General features: G+C 39.6%; 1 protein-coding gene across 2 annotated transcripts in view; it reads right to left on the bottom strand.

Moving 5' to 3' along the window:
• LOC129762945 (uncharacterized) overlaps positions 1 to 13,090 on the bottom strand; it is a 169,943-nt gene that overhangs the window by 125,641 nt on the left and 31,212 nt on the right. The gene's annotated exons all lie outside the window — the stretch shown is intronic.

Here is a 13,090-nt window from a genome sequence, read left to right as displayed (position 1 = left end):
GGGTATGTTTTCATTCGATTGCACGAATCACTTGCTTCTTCCCGAGGCATTTATCAGTCATGGTATTGTATGTTACGCAATCAATTCGTGCTCAATTCAAGTTTTTATCTACTAACAATTTATGTCATTGTGGTCCAGGATATCATAATATCGATCATGTTGTTTGGTTATGTAAAACATGCAATTAATGAATTTAACTGACTGCTGAATTAGGAAATCGAAAGGGTATACTCACGCATATCAGATTATGATAGCTTGAGTAGTTGTGATGTTAATATTATGCTCCCCATATATGTCTTCCTAAGAAACCCGCTTCACTTCCTCGAATGCACATGCCCGTCCTCCTTTCCCCTTTCTTTATAGAAACTAAAGTGACCAGATGGTCAGAGGTCTAACGCGGGACACCCAAAAAAAGCTTTATGTATATACGACATTTGAACATAACATTTATTCATGAAATTCTTAACATGTGCCCTTGAAATTAAACCTGATCTGTATTATTTCTTTCATCTTATCGGAAAAATGTTGTAATTTTTCTGTGGCCGGCCAAACGGTGTAGAAGAATCTGGCCAGAATGAACATTTTTATGCGGAAGCGTCAGACGAGGTCAGATGAAGTAGCTGGAGGTGCTGGTGAAAAACTTCTTTCCGGCGAATTGCTATGTCGTGCTCATAATGAATTACGAAACCTAGTTGACGCTAGAATTCAACGAATGTCAGGGGACCGGGTACCCCACAAATGAGGTAAGCATTGACGTCTCTGGCTGACGATCGGCGCTAAGGGACCAAGTCGCTCTTCTTTCGAGTCTTGCGGTGAACGCAGAGATACACACGAAATGCCTGCCGGAAGTTGCCGCCTTCATAAAGAGGTATCACGCAACGGAGGAATCAATGGAGGAGATGAATCGGCTGAAAATTAACGTCGTAGCGAAGACCGCCAACCTTACCAACATCCCCCAGCTGCGAAGGATAGAAAAAAAAATTGGGCGAACTTCAAACGGAAGATTTCCTTCAATAACTTCATGGACAAAACGGAGAGACAGCTGACCGCTAAAGCCACGTAAGGGTTAAAGAACATGCCGACATTTATCTTTTCATCGGCCATGGTTGAGGTTCCGGCCGTAAGTCCGCCTGGCACTTCATTTACGATACTTCATCAAACATCTCTGCCTCTTCCTGTCCAGCATCCACTAGTTCTTCCGGCTTATCTAACACGTTGAGCCCCGACGAAGCTATAGGACCGAGAATGAAATTTTCGTTTGACTCACGTCGGTCCCTGCGGATCAATAGGAAACTTTTATAAAAAAACATTTTCCAATTTTATTGCTGTCGTTCCCACTTGACACTCTTTAAACAAAAAGTACACGTTCGGTGCGATGAAACTAGCTCAGCGAGTTAACCTCAGATTCATTGGAAGCGCTCTTGAACAGTCTGCCAAATAAATGATTTTTTGAGGTTCATCCATTTAAAAAAATCAACATGATCAAATTCTAACATTGAAATATATTGATATCGCGGGACATTTTCGCTTCTTTTGCAAAATGCGGGACGTTTCGCTGGACGTAATCTAACGCGGGACATTTTGGCAAAATGCGGGACGTCTGGTCAGTTCAATATAAACAGAACTTAGCACCCAATGAGATCTGTTCACTACAGCAGCTACACGAGCTTCTCAAGAGAGCACTCATGGCCATAGAATACTCAATATACATGCATCACCGGGCTATGAAGTTATTAGGGGAGGACGGGGTAAGACGGCCACCCTAAACGTAGAGTATGATTAAACACAATGTATACAAAATTGAGGTATTTCATTGTGTCAGCGCCGATATTTAGGATGTTTACCGCAATATATCAATATATGAGAAAAATTTCTGACTATTTTCTTTTTATACAATAAATATATTTTATTGTATAAAAAGAAAATAGTCAGAAATTTTTCTCGTAGTAATTGTATAACGTCTTCTATATTTCGTCCATTAAAATAGGAAATCAACGAAGACATTCTTTGAACCTCCATGTTGAGTGGCTATAAGACTGAACCGAAGTGATGCTGCTTTAAAGTCTACGCTTACTATATGCATTTAAAAATTGCAACTTGTTCATTTGTATGCAAAAAGTCATAATTTCAAATTTAATTTACTCAAATACAAAAAATAACACTCTTTTGAAAGTTTCACCTTATGTAGAGTCAAATGTGCTCTTTAAAATGCCATCAATATTTTTTTTTATGTTTGCCCCAAAAAGAACGACAAGCAAATGAAAAGGTCGTGTTTTCGGGGAAAAAACATCAATAACTTTGAGTAGAATTAAGATACATACAAGTTATGCACCGTAAAATGCGTGGATTGGAAAGCTCTAAAAGTCATTCGAAGACAGTTTTGATGTGGAATTTTACATATAAAAGTTAGAGCAAAAAAACCTTTTTTTTCATGGTAACCCTAACTCAACCTAGAGAAAAAGCGCTATATCGGTTATTTGAAGAGATAGAAAGAAATATTGTTCCACAAAGTTACTTAAAATAACCAGGGCTACAATATTGTCGAACTATGTTTACATCTATCTATAAAGATAAGAAAGTTAGATTTTTCATTTCATCGACAATTTTGGTCACCCTATTTTTGATAACATAAAAATGAGCGCTCTATTATATGTAACAACTTTGTCGAAGACAGTTTTTGTCTAGAGAATCACTGTCGAGTTCTAGATGCTAATTTCCACTTAAATGCACCTCCTGGACCATAGTGCATTGGTTTCACAGGACATGTACATATTCACCACTAAAACGTTAAATTTCTTGTAAGCAAAATAACAAATCGGTGCTCGTCGCCATCTGAAAAGTTTATTTTTATTGTTCATCATTACGTTGCAAAAATGGGTATACGTAATTCAGTGTAATGCAATACACTAAAATAGTGAATTATAACTGTCCAATAGTTGATTGTTTCAATAATCTAGAGAGTGGCCATCTTACCCTGGGTGGCCGTCTTCCCCCGTCCTCCCCTACAAACAATGTTCCGGAAAACGTGGCGACGAAGGTGAAAATGCTATATTTATCTATAATATATTTCTGTAGTCATATATTTATTTGACTTAGGTTTATATTTCTGTAGATTTTAACTATTTAGATTTGTGTTTAAAAATGATACATGATGACTCTTTGTCTTCTTCTGCATAATTGAATGAACAGAAGAAATGGGTGGTAATGGCTTTAATGGTATGTGGTTCCGGATTCTACCACGTTATCTCATTCAACCCGTTAAAAGATACAAGTTCATACAGGAAACGATTTTTTCCAGGGCTTCCATTTTATGTATCAAAAGAGAACAAATACAGATTTTAAACAATGAAAAAACTCAATTCAAATGCAATTGCTACACACAACACAGTCCTATGTCAAGATCTCGTCCGTGCCCCTAGGCTCAGACCCAACAACTTTTTTTTACGCGGGAGATAAGTACCATGAAAAAGAACCGCTCAAAAAAAAAACACATAAAAAACCTTTGTGTACACGGAAAGTGTTCTTTGAAAGTAAAATGGAGAGCGTGAGCAACTGTTTTCTCGCGTGAAACCTTTGATGCGTGCTTCTTTGCAAAGTGTCTCTTATTTTGCTCTTTTATATTGCTATGGCAATAGAGGGGAAGAAAGTCCTAATCCGACCGGTGGCTCTAAACCGACCTCCCCCGAGACCTCTGGAATGGCACTACCTACCGAATTTTGAGTAGTGTCAAATGAAAGGCGTCACAACGCTGCCAATTTTGTTGTATGGTGACTTTTTTCTTGTTTTGTTCTTGTGTTTCTTGTTTTGACGCCGTTTTATGTTTTCAATGCTCGAATAATGAAAAAGGAAGATTTTTTATCTGCACAGAAAATAAGTTAAATGTTCTTGTAGATGTTGAAAATCTAGGCAATTTAGACTTCTTATGGTCTTATGGTCTATGGTCGTTTCCGTTTCCGTTTCCATTTCTGTTTCTGTGTCCATTTGTGCATGCGCTCATTAACTATCACAATTTCGCTTTAACACGATCCTCGTATCTCATTCTTTGTCTACCTTCGCTTCACAAACTCCATTTCCGGTCGATTAAAGTCGTTTTAAATGAACCGGAAGCCACCATTTTCGTTTCCGAAATGGCATTGAAATACGCTGTTAGAGTATTTTCACCTAATAGCCATATCGCAGGAATTTACCGTCGGTGCTAATCGCAAGCCGGAAATCAAACAATTGGGAGTAGATTCGCTGCAAAAAGTAGAGGATTGATACAGGACCATTGGGTGGTCGGTTTGGGACCACCATTTTTGAATGTGGCGGAAAGAGGGACTTCCAATTTGATTTCTGCTTGACCCTTTTTTCAACACTCATGAACCACGCCCATTGGTAGGAAACATAGGTAAAGATATATACTATACATTCTTATACTGAAGTTGTCAAAAAACTCAAATTTTATGTGATGAATTACCGTTGAAATTTAGGATGTCGGATCAGGGCCACTCTACGCTATTATACACAAACTGATCTCTCCCATGAGTAAATGCCGTACCAGTATTCGCACTAAACATTTATTTTGGGTGCACTACGAAAACCATCGTAGCTATTCACCGTGCTCATCATACTAACCAGTTCTCCCAAGGAACACACACTGAGGAGAAGCGAAATATTGCTTCGCGAGCCCCACCCCTGTGTGATTCTCCTGTCAGCCAGTGTGCATACAAGTAGCTAGTGGGCCAATTTTCCTGCATAATCCGAACCATCTTTGGTGACTTTGACCCTGTCACAACGTGTGTCATTCCCTGTTTACCAATCAGAAGGAATGAATATAACAGTTAGGGATTGCATTACCGTGCCAAAATCTCAATAACCGGTTATTCGGTAATGAATATTTCATTACCGGTAAAACCGGTAAATTACCGGTAAAACAATAATTTGAAACAAAACGATTTCTTGAAGAAACGGCTTTTATTGATAATGATTAGTTTACAAGAAAACATTTTGCAGGATTTCGCAACTTAGTTTGTTGTTTAAATTAATACTAAGGGACACAAATAATGTTAATTTTGTCGTCTTCTAACCTAAATCGGATCTCATTAGGGGAAATCAGGATAAAACCGACACCCTAAGGATTTCCATATATTTCCAAGACCTCCTCAGACTTCAAATCGTTACAGAACCTCTCTTCAACCATTCGTGAACTATTCTACAGTATCTGTTGATTATTTTTTGAGTAGAACTCGAACTCGAGTAGGAAAACTGATGTTTTAGGTGAAATAAATGAGAGTGCGGGTGAAATCGACACCCTGTCGGGTTAAAACCTTTAACGAAACGAATGTAAACTTGTTACAATAAGCAGGTGATGGACAAATTTCTACTCCTGGTCCGGAGTAAACACAAGAGTTTTGACTCCAGCTTGGGAGAGCAAACACGGGAGGTGTGCCGATGAGCGTTGAAGATCTTCCAAGCTTTTTTGTTGACAAGCCTTGTTCAACGTTGGTTTTGGCTGTTTCATCAGTCCAGTTCTGTCGTTTTGTCTTCCAAATATGAGCACAAGACATCTGCAAAAGCAAGGATGCATTTTTCCTGTTAGTGGAACACAAACCAGGTGTCGGTTTTACCCTGACTGAAGGTCGGTGTTACCCCGAATGGGCTCGAAATTTCAAAACAACGTTTTCCATCGTCGATAATCAACAAAACCACCTACCGTCTCACAAAATACACTGAAAAATGATCTAAGATGAATTAAGCTCACGGAAGAATTTTCCAAATTTTTCCGACTAAAACACTTAAATTCCAAAATTTTACACTGACTTCTGTTTGCTGACCGGTCCTGTTGTGTTGTTTGTTTTGACAGTAAAGCGACTTCCGCAGCTGTAGGGTGAATCGGAACGTAAAAAATGACGAGTGTGTACAGAGGACATCTGAAAATTTGCAAAAGATTTCTTCTAATTGGAAAAATCAGGAGATGTCGGGTTTACCCTGATTTCCCTCTATCGAAATTTCCAGAAGAGAAAAACGGACATTCAGAGTCCAATGATGTTGGGCGTACAGTACGAAGAGCATCGAATACCATTGCCATGTATTTGCCTCGAATGCCCTCTGTACGAAAACATGTCTGAGGATTTTCAATTCAATCATCAAGTTTTTCCTTGATACTCAACAGATTCTGCATCTTCCAGTGGGTTTTTTCCCTCTTGTTGTGCAGCTATTGAACCAATACCATAATCGTCAAATTTAATCAATCATGATTTAAAATGCCTGCTTGTTCAATGTAGTCCGTGAAGTTTGATAGAAGACATCAAGTCATCATTAATTGTACTACGACCACGAGCAGAATGCAGATAGCTGTTCAAGCATAAATTGAAATCCGACGTCAGTTTCATAAAGGGTGCAGTTCTTCCGGCATAGCAGTTCAACAGCGACCAGAACTGGTTCGAGGGCATCGAGCAGCTATTTTTGAACAGAAGGTCGGAGGTCGTAGAATCGGCGCAACACTGCCAGTTGGATTTTTCGATCTTATTTAGATTCTAGACTAATATTTCAAAGCGGCATAAAGACAAATTTTATTTATGGTGTAAAAATTAAAATTACCGAAATTACCGGTTATCGATTGTAAAATTACCGGTAATTCGGTGATGGAAAATGACCCGGTATTAACGTAACGGTAAAACCGGTTAACAATCCCTAATAACAGTTCTTTTCAGAGCTATTTTTTTCTACTGTGATCCTCAAGCGTCCAGATGCACGTTTCCATCCGAGAGACATTCTCGTACGATCGATCACACAGATCACACACAGTGATTCAATTTTGCTCGGTTAAATCACCACATCGATTATTATACAGTCTGGTGGAGAGTGATTTTTGTTTTCATCACACGCACATATTGTTTTCGTCCATTGCCAGAGGTAGATAGAGGCGATTAAGAAATGGAAAATAATGGTGCTGGTGGAACAAAATATAATCGCCTCAATAAGGACGCGAATTTTAACATATGGCGACATATATACGAATTATCAACACCACAGATGAAACTCCAGCATCGACCAACGTCAATAAAACCCCTTATCGCCAGGAGGCAAAGCAGATACCACGGGTTCATGTTTATCCATTACCTAAACATTTAAACATAAATCACACCATGTGGTAAACCGATACCGCGGATCATCCGCTCGCGAATAATCGAGGTTATACTGTACTCTACTCCGCGTACTCTTCTCTCCAAACTTTGATGGCGGAACGGTTTTATTTAGATTTTTATTGCAAGTTGAGATACTACGACTGGACAAAAACACAGTTGAGGAAAGTGAATCGAAAATCTAGAGCGAAGATGATTGGACGTTCCCATTGATCGATCTCATTCCGCAGTGGGCCACAGTGGGAAAATTGACAGAAGAACTAGATCTCTGGATATCAGTTCCTACTGCCTACTTTATCTTTTGAACATAGAGTTTATTTTCTTGTTTTATTTTTGTTTTCTTGTTTTAATGAAATCAATTAAAACCCTTTTATAAGGTAGTGGCAACTATATTGCCGACTTCCAGGGAAATTGTTTGTCTGTTGGTAGACCTTCAGCATTCCATTTGTTGGGACTGGTATGTAAAATCTTGCAAACCGTAATTTGAGGCATGTGTCACATAATTGGGCTGCGTCCATAGATGTGGTCAAAGTATATCGTAGGGGGCTTCTCCTGTATATTGAATGTAATGTAAAATATATTAGGCTGTCAAAAAAGTCCTGCGGTATTTTTTTTGAATTTTCATTTGTTCATAAAATTAGTTACAATCATCTGTTTTAAGTCAAATAGGCGCCGTTTTGTTCGATGACTTGTTCCCAACGAGATGCCAACTTCATAATACCCCTGTTATAGAAGCTCGCTTCCTTATTGGCAAAAAACTCGGATAGCCAATTTTCACAGGCCTCTTTTGTGGCTAACTTCTGACTACCTAGCTCGTTCGCCATGGACAAAAACAGGTGGTAGTCACTTGGTGCAAGGTCCGGACTATACGGCGAATGCAAAAGAACCTCCCATCCCAGCTCCCGGAGCTTCTGGCGCGTCACCAAAGAAGTGTGTGGCCTGGCGTTGTCCTGATGGAAGACAATGCGGCCTCTGTTTATCAAAGATGGCCTCTTCTTCATGAGTGCTACCTTCAAGCGGTCCAGTTGTTGGCAGTACAGGCCCGAATTGAGCGTTTGGCCATAGGGAAGCAGCTCATAATAGATTATTCCTTGACAATCCCACCAAACACACAGCAGAACCTTCCTGGCCGTTAATGAGGGCTTGGCCACCGGCCACGTTGTCGTAAGTGACCCACTTTTCATCGCCAGTCACCATCCGCTTCAGAAACGGGTCGATTTTGTTGCGATTCAGCAGCGATTCACATGCGTCGATACGGTCAAAGATGTTTTTTTGCGTCAACGTGTGTGGCACCCATACATCGAGCTTCTTTGTGAATCCAAGCTTCTTCAAATGGTTAATAACGGTTTGATGACTTATCCCCAGCTCTTGGCCGATGCAACGGCTGCTACTATGCCGGTCTTTCTCGGCTAATTCAGCGATTTTGTCGCAATTTTCGACGACAGGCCTTCCGGAGCGTGGCGCATCTTCGACGACCTCTACACCAGAACGAAAACGTTGAAACCATCGTTGTGCGGTGGAAATGGAAACTGTATCGGGTCCATAAACTGCACAAATTTTATTGGCAGCTTGAGATGCATTTTTGCCTTTGTCATAGTAAAATATGTCGGATTTTCTCTTTATTTTGCTCCATATTTGCGACACTATAACTCACGAACGACTTAACCAAACAAAACACTGTCAAGGACTTTATTATAGCGCGCAAAAATACCTTTCCAACAAGCTATAGTATGACTCGATACAATGAATACAACTAGAACTACGCGCTTACAACGACACCTCGCGGAAATACCGCAGGACTTTTTTGACAGCCTAATATATAAAAATGGTATTCTTTCTACCTGATTCTTAAGTTACTGCAACGATCGGGGTAAACATTTGTATGTAGGGTTTTTTGGGGAAGGGAAAGGTTCTTATGATGGTTCGAGGCCCCTCCTCTCTCTCTAAGGAAAGACTGCCATACAAATGAAACACAAATTTCTGCAAAACTCGAGAACTAATCAAGCAAATGGAACCCAAATTTGACATGTGGAGATATCAGGGGGCAAGAAAAGTTCCTATGGTGATTCGACACCCCTCCCACCTCTCCAAGGGGAGGAGGGAGGAGTTTGACATTCCCCCCTCCTCTAAAAGAAATGGCCTTCATACAAACAAAAACACAAATTTGTAACTTACTCGAGAATGGATAGAGTGAATGGAATCAAAATTGAACACAAGGATGTTTCTATGATTCTTTGACACCCATCCTTCTCTGGAAGTATACAAATGAAACACACATTTCGACCAAACATGACAATTGAAAGTTTTCGGAAAATTGTGAAGGAAAATGGAAAATGGTAATATTCGGAAAATTGAGTTCCTCTATATTCTATAATTACATCGTGATAAGCGTTATCATTCCATTTGATGTTTGCGCTAACGAAATCGATCTTTGTTCGAAAGTAGAAATGGATTTTCAAGTGATAAAACACACTCCTATTATTTATATCTATATAAATAAAAATGGATCTCCAAAGGTGTTGATAACCGCAAAACTCGAAGAAGGAATCGTTCGATTTGAGCTGTCTTTATTTTATTTATTTTGTGTTAATTGCAAGTGATTAAAAAATCTTGAACGAAACGAAGACTGCAAGCATCTTGATTCAACACGGGCAACTAACAGTGTGTGAATGTTTCTCACCATTTAGCCAAAATCAAAACCATCAGGAAACATCAGGTAAATCCAGGCTCCGGCCAAGAGGATATGATTCGCGAGACAAGATGTGTTGCAAACTTAGTGGTCATTGCCAAACTATCTATGGAACAAGGTGCGCCCATTTACTAATCATATTTAACTCGAAAAAATCGTCGAATTCGCCAAAATTTAAAGAAGGCAGTTTTGCAATCTTCAAATTTGAATGGAGATTCTTAAGTTATTCGATTACTTTAAACACGACGCTCTATTAACCATTTGGCTATATATTTCACAACACACAACATTTACAAAAACTCGCCATTATAATATAAAATCATCATCAGACAAATGTCCAGTTCAATATTACGTAATACTGTATTGCAAAGAATACATTTTCGAAACAAAAAAGTAAATTTACATTTATTTTTATTTTGACGTAGGACTACGTCTAACCGGAAGATATAGGGGGTGAAATGGAAATCTAGGCACTGAACAAGTAGGAAAAAATGCAAGATTTGGAACGCTTATAACTCGAGCATTTCTCAATAGATCGCAAAGGTTTTTGCATCAATTGATAGGAAATATATCTACGCATCTATCATAACGAATAACATTTCATTTTTCTTGAGATAAATAATTGAATAATTGTGAAATATCAAGCATTGTCAAAATGCACTATGTGCCCATTTTTGATTGGTCCATTTCGTGCTCCTCAAATCGTACCGACCAAAACGGGCAACCAGAGCAGCAGCGAAATAGAATGAAGCACGATTGGAAAGGAAAAAGAAAAAAATGAACGAAACATTGGTCGCAGTCTCACACATGCGTAATTCTCGAGCCAGCCAGTCAGCTTAAAAATCCCCTCTCCGCTGCCGTAACGATCATTCTCATCCGAACCGTACACCACATCGTTTCGCATCACCTCACATCAACAAACCAACCCAAGCAGCCATGTCTGGACATGGTAAAGGAGGAAAAGTGAAGGAAAAGGCAAAATCCCGCTCGAACCGTGTTGATATGGAGTTCCCTGCAAGGGTAGCTAGGCCGAGCGCGTTAGTACCAGTGCACCAGTCCACCTAGAAAAACCGCATTCAGAACAAAACACATTCAGTTCGGTGGACATCAAGACAACAACAGGCAGTTGCAGTGAGTGGCGAATGGCAAACGCAATCGCAAAACGGCAGCAGGTAGCAGAAGAACAAAGTTTGTTCTTTATACAAACTGCTTTGGTGGCAAATCCAGAACAAGGCGGCATCGAGGGCGTTCGAAATGGTTTTTTTCAAAATCACGAGTACATAGTTTTCTAAATTGGAACCATTCCATAAAACAAGGCGCTTTTCAGGGCCATTAAACCTTCCAAAAAAGAGTTTAGGAATTACAGTTCAATGCTTTCTAAAACATTATCCAAAATAATAATAAAACACAAATTGATTTTTTCATAATTTGTTTGCCAGGATCTGATGAGTATGTGAATTTGGCATTTGTTCTGAGCTTATTGATAGTTGGGGACTTTCCTGATTATTCAATTTTCACCAATTCTTAAATTGTTTCCAGATTGAAAGAACAGTAATTTACAATTAGTTCGACATTTAGCTAATTGGACGGAAATTGTAATGCGACTTATTTAGTTGGACATTTTTGTAAACATAGAGATCCAAATTATGACCCCACATTGAAAGTCGACACTGTACCACTGTCATCGCAAATGTTCAATTACAGGTTAAAATTACCTCCAATCCGGCACTGAGTGGTGGTAATGCGACGTGCCATTGAATGTAATTTACTGTAAAATATGTCACAAGCTGGATGGGAAGAAATTTTCCAACTGTGAAAGCTGTGGCGAGTGACAACAAATCGCTAAACAGGAAGGTTTAGCCGAACAAGATGGGGATATCGAGTGATAACAAAACAATAAACTCTTTAGATTGAAGATAATTTTGTGATCCTGAAAAGGACCCTTTTTAGCCTGCATGTGAATCCAACGAGCGAACAAATCGTAATGAATGTATTTTTTTGCCATCGCTCCCTTTTAACGCTCATTCGTTCGTCTCGTTGGACTCGCCCCTCTGGCTGAGTCTGCCGATTTGTCTCTATCCTGTGAGTGTGTACCGCTAGAGTATAAAACACGCGGACCCCAAAAAAATATCTTATTTTCTTTCAAACCGTAAACCCTTATGGTTGTACGGCATCGGCATCGTGGACGTAACAAAGGAGGACAAGTTAAGGGAAAGGCAAAGTCTCACTCGAACCGTGCAGGTCTCCAGTTCCCTGTTGATCGCATTCACTGATTGCTCCGCAAGGGTAACTAGGCCGAACGGATTGGTGCCGGAGCACCAGTATACCCAACAGCGATTATAGAGTTTCGGCCGTCGGAGTGCTCGAGTTGGCTTGCAAAGCTGCTCACGACAATCAGAAAACCCGCATCAAGAACAGAGCAGCTTCGGTTCGGCGCTCATCAAGGCAACAATTAGTTTCAGTGAGTGGCAAAGTGTTCCTCCGACACGTTAAATGTAATTTACTGAACAATATGTCACAAGCTGGATGGGAAGAAATTTTCCAACTGTGAAAGCTGTGGCGAGTGGCAAACGCAATAGCTAAACAGGAAGGTTTAACCGAACAAGATGGGAATATCGAGTGATAACAAAAACACAACACCAAAGGTTCTTTTCAGAACCATCAACATATTCATAAAGAGTAAACAGTAAACTAATCCATTTTTCAGGAAGATAGGTAGGTATTCACGTAGGAGAAGAAAATAAAACAATATATTTAAATATATATTTAACAAAAGCTGTTCCCTTTGTATAGTCCTACGTCACTCCGGTTATGTCCCCGACATTACCCACCCGTCTTTTTATTTTAGAAGTGTGTTAATGTCATCTTGTAAATTCATGACTGTAGAGTGGCTTTAAATTTTGACTCACCTGGCAGTATGTTACGCGCCTTGATTTACACCAGCTTGAGAGTTTGGCAGTTCTCGCGAGTGACAGTGGTCGCAAATGCAATTTGTTTGACGCTGTCAAATGCTGTGTATGGATGCCCTAAGGGTGGGTAAATCAAGTAACCTCTTTCCCTTGACGTTGGCATTATTCTTGTTTAGAAGTCAATCTTTTCACCATGCTTCAACTCATCCGACTAGCTGAGTAAACTCCTCAAAAATGCGTCGTTTCGTGCAATAGCCCATCATCAAGCTAATGATTTCGTTTAACTTTGCTTTCCTTTTCGTAAAACGATTGCGAGTTTGCCACCGCAATAAATTAGTTTGATGGACCCCGCAATGTGACGCGTGAAG

Source organism: Toxorhynchites rutilus, chromosome 1 (assembly GCF_029784135.1).
Source record: "Toxorhynchites rutilus septentrionalis strain SRP chromosome 1, ASM2978413v1, whole genome shotgun sequence".
Lineage (NCBI taxonomy): Eukaryota > Metazoa > Arthropoda > Insecta > Diptera > Culicidae > Toxorhynchites > Toxorhynchites rutilus.
Note: the sequence above shows the minus strand (reverse complement) of the source record. Positions and strands in the feature narration are given on the sequence as shown.